An 8,841-nucleotide genomic window follows, 5' to 3' on the forward strand; every position below is an offset into this window, starting at 1 on the left:
GTATCTATATCTATATATTCTTTATACTTACTAATATAAAGCTGAAGAGTTTGTTTGTTTGTTTCTTCCGCTAACGCGCTAATCTCAGGAACTACTAGTCCGATTTGAAAAAATCTTTCAGTGTTAGATAGTCTATTTATGAAAAACTGAATTCCACGTGGACAAAAGTCGCGGGCGTCCGCAAGTTTAAAATAAATAAGTTATGAAATAACATGCGTTTCCTATCTTCATATCTAAATTATTTGTTGGTAAACCCTGCACAGTGCACATCGAGTATGACTTTAGTACTAGGCAGTGGCGTAGCGTGCTTTATAGGGGCCCTGTATCAAAATTAGTTGGGGGGTCCAATGGACGAGCTGCAAATACCAAAAAATCTCTTTAACTTTTGATTTACACTACCCTCACTCTTTCACCACATAGTACCTATTTTGTTTTTTACTTTTGTCACTTCTGCACCTTTTAATTTTTTTTCCAGGGAAGCACCACCAGAGCAATATATCAATGAAAAAACACGCGAGTCCCTTCGTCAAAAGTTTGAAGAAATAGGTATACTAACAGTAGCCTGTCAATATATATATATAACAGTATAGTCTATGTAAGACAAAATATTAATTTGTACAAACGAAAAGGTCATCTAAACCCACGTCTTACTAGACACGGGCATAAGTTAGTTATTTCTGCATATCGTCTCCAAAGAGTAAAAAAATCTTTTGTAGGTTTGGGTGTAGGTACTCTTCTATAATAAGATCCCCAAGACTGTGATGGACCTGCCAATGCATAGCTTTAAGCAATGTGTTAAAAAACATTTACTTAGTCGAGGGTACTACAACATTGATGAGTTCCTTAATGATAAAGATGCTTGGAAGCCGTTGGATCAGCTTCCACCTTCACACAGGAAGTAAAACTATAAGAAATGTAAACAGTAATTGTTATCAATTGTAAATTATAATACTGTATGACTTTTTCAAAAGAGCAACTGTTGAGTTTCTTGCCGGTATCTTCTCAGCAGAACCTGCCTTCCGAACCGGTGGTAGAATCTTTACAAATAGTCAACTGACGTGTCAAAAGTGCTTGTAAACTGAGCCTACTTGAAATAAATGATTTTTGATTTTGATTTGATTTGATTTGATTAGGTAATATTGTAGATTACTTTGCTTTTACACTGCTGTATTAGCCGTATCATTGATACGGCTAATACAGCGGTAGCTACGCCCCTGGTATTAGGTATGTCATAAATCAAACGTAACGGTCTTATTCACTGAAAAATAAAGTCTTCTTTACTACTTACTACTTTTACTGTTACTTTAGCTTTACATGAAGAAACTGGCGTTAGCCATTCTATACCGGGAAGTCTTTGGCCACCATAATTACCACCCAATTTAATGACTCACTCGAGAAGCGACAACTAGAGAAGTTAACGATAATAATGACTGGAACGACGACTCTACGTGTTCTCCGAGGTACAGTGTGTTAAAAAACTCTCGTGTGAATGAGCGCTTAGGCTCTCATTCGCACGAGAGTTTTTTACGAGGCTTTTTTATCGAGCAGTGTTGCATTTTCAACTTTGGGCGTTGGAAATATGCAATTTCATGCTATATGTATACGCTACGCCCGCCAACGCTGGGTTTTAACGCATCGATTTTTTAACTCTAGTGCGAATGAGGCCTCAGAGTGACAACCAAGCGTTGTACAGGCGATTCTGTGTAAAACTGAATGAGCGACAGTTACTCTTGGTCTGTCATCTTACCACTATCTATATGCTGGCTTTGGCTGGTGGGAGGCTTCGGCCGTGGCTAGTTACCACCCTACCGGCAAAGACGTACCGCCAAGCGATTTAGCGTTCCGGTGCGATGCCGTGTAGAAACCGAACCTCCTAACAAGGTAGCCCGCTTCCATCTTAGACTGCATCATCACTTACCATCAGGTGAGATTGTAGTCAAGGGCTAACTTGTAAAGAATAAAAAAAAAATGCAAAACCACGGACTTAAAATACATAAAATTGCAGATAAAACAAAGTTAGTTACTTCTGTAAATATACAATGCGTGTGGTGGACAGATGTCGAGACGACTCCATAAAATAAATATTTGAGTGCCTTCTAAATATAGACTGTTCCCTCAGATTTTGTAAAGTACTTAGGTTGCGTACTTAAGTACTTAAGTAAGAGACATTTTTTTACCTAATTAAAATCGATAAATAAACCTATAAACTTTATTGCGATTTACATACATACGCATACGGTACATACATAGTATACGGTAGATACTTCATCTTCATCACATCTTCTTCTTAACATCAGCGTTACTGTTTAGTGATGAAGATGATGATCAAATGAAATTTTATCCCGAAAAATCCATGGTTTCCCAAGATTTGCGAATACTGATGATTTTTGTGATATGAATGTTTATTACTCTTTCACGCTTCGACTACCGAGCCGAATTAGCTGGAATTTGGTATTGAGATATATTATAGCATGGATTAACACATAGGCTACTTTTTATCCCGGAAAAATCTATGCTTCCCGAGGGATTTGTGAAAAACTAAATTCCACGCGGACGAATTCGCGGGCGTCCGCTAGTCACCTATACAACACTAATATATTGAGCTGATTGTAATTTGGTTTGATCACATTAGATTAGTTCAAGGCTATATATATTATGTAAAACAATAGACACTTCCTATATTTTATTGTTTACAATTACAATATAGTATGTACCTACTCGTACCTACATGGTGTTGATTGTTCAACCATACGAGTGACGTAGGAATAGTTAGCACGTCATTCACCCGTATTATACAGGATGTTCTATAATTGTACAAAATATTGTTACGTAGGTACTAATATAATTTTGACACGTGCTGTATCATATCCACCATCATCATGCTGCCGATGGGTCTCCACTGCTGGACACATAACTCCTGTAAGGACCTCCAAACCTCATGGTATCGAGCAGCCAGCATCCAGTATCTTCCCTTAACCTGCTTGTTGTCACGACCACCAAGTGGGGGGTTGTCCAGCACAGCGTTTTACGGTGCAGTGTCACCTTTCCAACAACTTGGGACCCCAACATCCATCAGCTCTTAAAATGATGTGCCCCGCCCATTACCACTTCAGCTTCGCGTCTCATTGAGCTATGTCATATCCATAGAAAGAAAGAAAGAAAGATCTTTATTTTTAAGTAATGCCACATATCACATTAAATCTAAATTATATTATGGCTTAACTGTCCACTCAAACAGTGGAGCACTAAAGAATTCCCTGTAATATGTGGCATAACCTAGAAAAAGGCCCCAACTCAGCTTTTTGCCGCATACTTTCAATAAAAAAAGGATGCTGCACTGATTTTCAGTTAGGACCCAGTTCAGGTATAGCATAGCAATTAGCATAAATGTCAAATACCTACCTACGTACAATGTAACTATGTAACCGGTGCCCTAATAATTAATATGTAATGAAACCTCCTGACAATACGTGCTGTCTCAAGGATAATGCCTTCTGTATTCGATAACTTTTTAAGGTGTGGATCGAAGCTTTTTTCTTTATAACCATTGACTGAAACCACTATCAGAGCAATAAGTAACAGTTGTCTCAACATTCCACAGAACGATAATCTACGATAAAACTCAAGTATTTTGACACTTTTACTGTCATTGTAAACCTATTTTTTTAATAACTCACTACAAGATAGCTTTGTCTCCAGAATGACGCGAAAAATTGGAGTTTAAACCCACCACACAGATACATTATTACAAAGATTAATTAGCAATTAGACAACGGCCTTCAAAACCCGCGTTTATAGCATTGTTCTTTTAAAATCATTACGAAAGGTTTTGGTGTCTCATCTTTACGATATACCTAATTGTCCTTAATAGCTTTATTTCTGGCCTCGACAGTAATTAAGTACATGATTACTAATTTTGACAAACACCACAGTAATGTTTTTATTAGTTGATAAGGCGCATAATGTACTCGTACCAATGATTTTATACTATTAGATATGTAACTAACGCGTCGAAACTGAGGTGAAAAAAGTGGCTAATTGTTCTAATTTCATTTACTTAGCCGTATAGCATTCAATGAAAGTTATTTATACAAATAATACCGACTTACATAAATATTGTCTACAATGTCGAGTTGTGTGTTCAGGAAGTGTAAAAATTATATACCTACATCAATAGTATATAATGTAAGTTAGTAAACACAAAATTGTGCATGTGTGTTCTCAGTGATGTAGCTGAATTCGAATCACTTTTTGGGGTGATTTTGTAGACACGTAACACATCTTTATAAATAAACTAGTTTCACCCGCGTGGTTCCCGTTCCCGTAGGAATACGGCCTATAGCCTATAGCCTTCCTAAATAAATGGGTTATCTAACACTGAAAGAATTTTTCAAATCGGACCAGTAGTTCCTGAGATTAGCGCGTTCAATCAAACAAACAAACAAACTCTTCAGCTTTATAATATTAGTATAGATGCGTCATTCATCACCATATCTTGAAAACCGCTTGACGTACAAAATTTAAATTTGGTAGGGAGGTCATTCATAGATAGTAGACTAAGAACGGAACGGAAGAGAGGGCCGGATTAAGGACGTCTAAAGGCGGACGAAGTCGCAGGCGTCCGCTAGTCTATAGTATGCGATAAAATCATTGACTCGTATTTAGTGAGGTCATCGACTGCAGCAGAATTTGTGTGACAATTGACATTGAAGGTGAACGGAAGTGTGACGTCACAGTTTACACCACTTCTCACGATTGACTCGCGAGTGACAGGTGAAAGATTACAATCATCAATGGACCATTTTTTTATCGGATTTTCAATGAGATTTCCTCGTATTTCAATGAAAAAGGCGTTTTCCAAGTAATCCGCTTTTTCTGACAACAGTTTACACTTATCTACGTCCAACAAAACAAATATCTACGTACATACGTCACAATAGATAGTCAAAATTGATTATTTCGTCCACAATGATTCATTATGAAGTAATACATTTATTTTTAAAAGGCATTTCTGCTAGGTACGAGTATTATGCTAGCATGACGCATTCCAATCTATATTATTTTGATTTGTGTGGGGAGTGGGGACAGTTGATTTAGTCATAATTTATGATTCTTAAGGTTTCAGCATACTTTTATTTATAAATAAACTAGCGGACGCCCGCGACTTCGTCCGCGTGAAAGTCGTTGTAAACTTTCAACTACCCCTATGCTACCCTACCCTAACCTACCTCTACCCTTCCCCTACCCTACCATATCCCAACCCTACCCCTACCCTACCACTACCCTACCCCTACCCTACCCCTACCCCTACCCTACCCTACCCCTGCCCTACCCCTACCCTACTCATTAAGGCTGCACTTCTTTATTTATTCCTCCCACCGCGAGTCGCGTCGAGCGCAGCAACCATTACACAAAAATAATCCTTAAAGTCCTTAAAGCATGAATTAGTATTCACGCACGATGGCTTAGCGTATTTCATGTATAACTTTGGTGGTTCTTTACCGATTTGAATCTTTTTTTATTAAATAGGTAATAATGTTAACTTTCTTATTAGGGATGTGTGATGAGTGTTATAAACATAAGAGTAAACAAATATAATTAGAAAGCTACGAACTGCTAAGCTATCGGGAGTTACACGTGTTATTGTGAGTCAACCATTAAAGATAGACTTATATATGCTGTAGTGTTTTTATAGATAATTTTAAGGAAAACATTTCCGTCATACATGATTTCTATGTAGCTTTAACCTTTAAGGCTGTACACGCGACGGAAGCTTAAAAAATTGAGTAACTTCTCCCGTTTTCTCAACATTTCTCTTCACTGCTCTGCTCCTATTGATCGTAGCGTAATGAAAAAAAAAAAAAAAAACATACATACAGCCGAACGTAGAACCTCCTCCTTTTTGGAAGTCGGTTAAAAAGTATACTATAACCTGCCCAGGAGTATGTTGAATAATTGTACTAAGTTTCGTTAAAATCCGTCCAGTAGTTTTTGTTTCTATAAAGAACATACAGACAGACAGACAGACAGACAGACAGACAAAAATTTTACTGATTGCATTTTTGGCATCAGTATCGATCACTAATCACCCCCTGATAGTTATTTTGGAAATATATTTCATGTACAGAATTGACCTCTCTACAGATTTATTATAAGTATAGATAAATATGACCAATATATCCCCTCTCCCCCCAACTAGAAAATACTGTATTAGGAGTGGGTACGACAATAGTCCAACGGGGCGGGGATCGAACCACCATTCCTAGGTGATGATGAATCTGACCGTTTTACCGTTAGGGTATTGCGATTTTATCGATTGAGAGAGATTGAGGCTCTCAATACCGCCACGATTAAGATGCCAAACTCAACAGGGAAAGGTTCTAGTTCTCCTAACACAGTCTTTACGAATAGTTGAAGAAGAAATGAAATATTGGACATAATCTCTTGGGACGGGAGCGAAAGAGATTTTAGGATTTACTGGTAGATGAACATAAGACATATGTTTTCTGTGACATAAGGCAGGATACGTTAGTTTTCCCGTGACTTAGTCATCAGGCGGCGAGTCGGAACACCGTGGGGTTATAGTCGGTTGAAGTCCGACATAACCTTCTTGCCTCCCAGTGGCAAGAAAGTATCCATGTGGATTTCCCCACGTTAAAAAAAAAAAAAAAGGATACCTTAGTTTAATTTTGACGGCCTCCGTTTAGTGGTATGCGCGGTGGATTTACAAGGCGGAGGTCCTGGGTTCGATCCCCAGCTGGGCCGTTTGAGATTTTCTTAATTGGTTCAGGTCTGGCTGGTGGGAGGCTTCGGCCGTGGCTAGTTACCACCCTATAAAATCTTTCACTGTTAGATAACCCGTTTATCGAAGAATACTATAGGTTATACATGATCCCCGTATTCCTATGGGAACAGGAACCACGCGGGTGAAACCGAGCGGCGTCAGCTAGTTATCAATAAAACTTAGCGCGTCTGAGTAAGATGGATATTTCTAGCTAAAATTTCGTATGTATTTTTCGTATTTTGTAATGTGCATTTTATAAATCCAACGACTTTTATTCTATCTACGGTGTAAATCTGAGGATTTGATACAACATTACAAACTAGCGGACTTCGTCTACGTGGAATTCAGTTTTTCACAAATTCCGCGGGAAACATGGATTTTTCGGGGATGAAAAGTAGCCTATGTGCTATTCCAGAGTAAAATCTATTTCCATCACAAATTTCAGCCAAATCGCTCCAGTAGCCGCAGCGTAAAAGAGGAACAAACACACTTACACACTTACAGACAAACTTTAGCCTTTATAATATTAGTGTGAAGTGTGATTACAATGGAATTTAGAGGATGATCTTATCTAAATAACATCCACTGTTATCTTAGCACCTATCCATTGACTATTAAGAGATCGATGCATTTTATCATATATTTTTTTCATCAATGTCAATTTAGCGATTGATGGTTTGACATTAAAGATTTGATGTGATCCATCTGTGATTAACTAATCAGCACCTGTAGCCAAGTGGCACATTCTCTTTCTACGATCGCAAACGCTTCGAAAACTAGAAAAATGTATAGGAATGACAGATCTTGATCACATTCTACACCATAGAAGGCAGTCGATGGCAATAACGCAACGGCGAGCAGTTCATATTTAAGAAATGCATTGCCTACCCCAAGAATTACAAAAAAAACCTATGTTGGACCACAGAATATGTAGGTACATAGGACAAGGTATTTTCCAATTTCTACATATAGTGTTAGTTAAAAGTTAAAAGTAAAGTTAAAAGCCTTATGCAGGCCGATGTGTAGGAGTAAGGTAAGGTAGAGTGGGATAGGGACGGTGTAGGGTAGGGTTAGGGGTAGGGTAGGGGTAGAGGGTAGGGTAGTTGTAGAGTAGGGTAAGGTAGGGGTAGGGTAGTGGTAGGGTAGGGGTAGGGTTGAGTCCCTACTCATCCCGTGTATGGTGGGAGTAGGGTAGGGTAGTAGTAGGGTTTCACGCGGACGAAGTCGCGGGCGTCCGCTAGTAAACAATAATAACACAGAACATAAATATCTAATTATATATTTTTAAAACAAAACAGAAATGCGTGACGGGTGGTTTTAATCGCAAGGGAGTATTCCGCGGCGCACCTTACTTTGTATAGTTTTGTAGGCAATTTATATTGATTTATGATCGAAACAACAACTATATGATTTCTAGTATGACAATTAAAATTAGCTCAGTGAACTAATTTTAGTTGTTATACATATATAGAATTAGTAAAACAAATCTTTCAAACATTGTACCTACTATAAAATGCCAAAATCTCAGTCTCTAGTATTGTATATGTCTCTTGGACTAAAATAATCTGCATTTTACTACAGATTCTACTGTCTTATATACGGATCGTAGCATTCTTTGTATACTTAGAAAAAAAAAAACACTCGAATCGACTCGAATTGAGAACCTCCTCCTTTTTTTGAAGTCGGTTAAAAAGTACTAAAATACCTAATTTCATGTTTTACACTTATTTTTCAATAAATTCAACTCAATCTCATATTTTAAATAAATTAAACCTATTTATTGTAATTCGTCTCGTCGAATTTTCACTGTAATTTCTATTTATTGATTGTTTGATCAAATTATTATCTGATAAAACTATCTTACTTCACAGGGAGCGGTCTTTGGAAACACGTCTTCAATGCGCTTAGTATTAGCTCCCCGATACCAACGCTGATCTAGACGCCCAAAAAATGTTCTTTACGATCCTGACGATGACATAACGAACGACAATGCTTCCCAGGCAACACAAACACAAGCTACACAGCGTCTTCGCCGGCGATGACGAGGTCCCCGATAT

Source organism: Bicyclus anynana, chromosome 2, assembly GCF_947172395.1.
Source record: "Bicyclus anynana chromosome 2, ilBicAnyn1.1, whole genome shotgun sequence".
Classification (NCBI taxonomy): domain Eukaryota; kingdom Metazoa; phylum Arthropoda; class Insecta; order Lepidoptera; family Nymphalidae; genus Bicyclus; species Bicyclus anynana.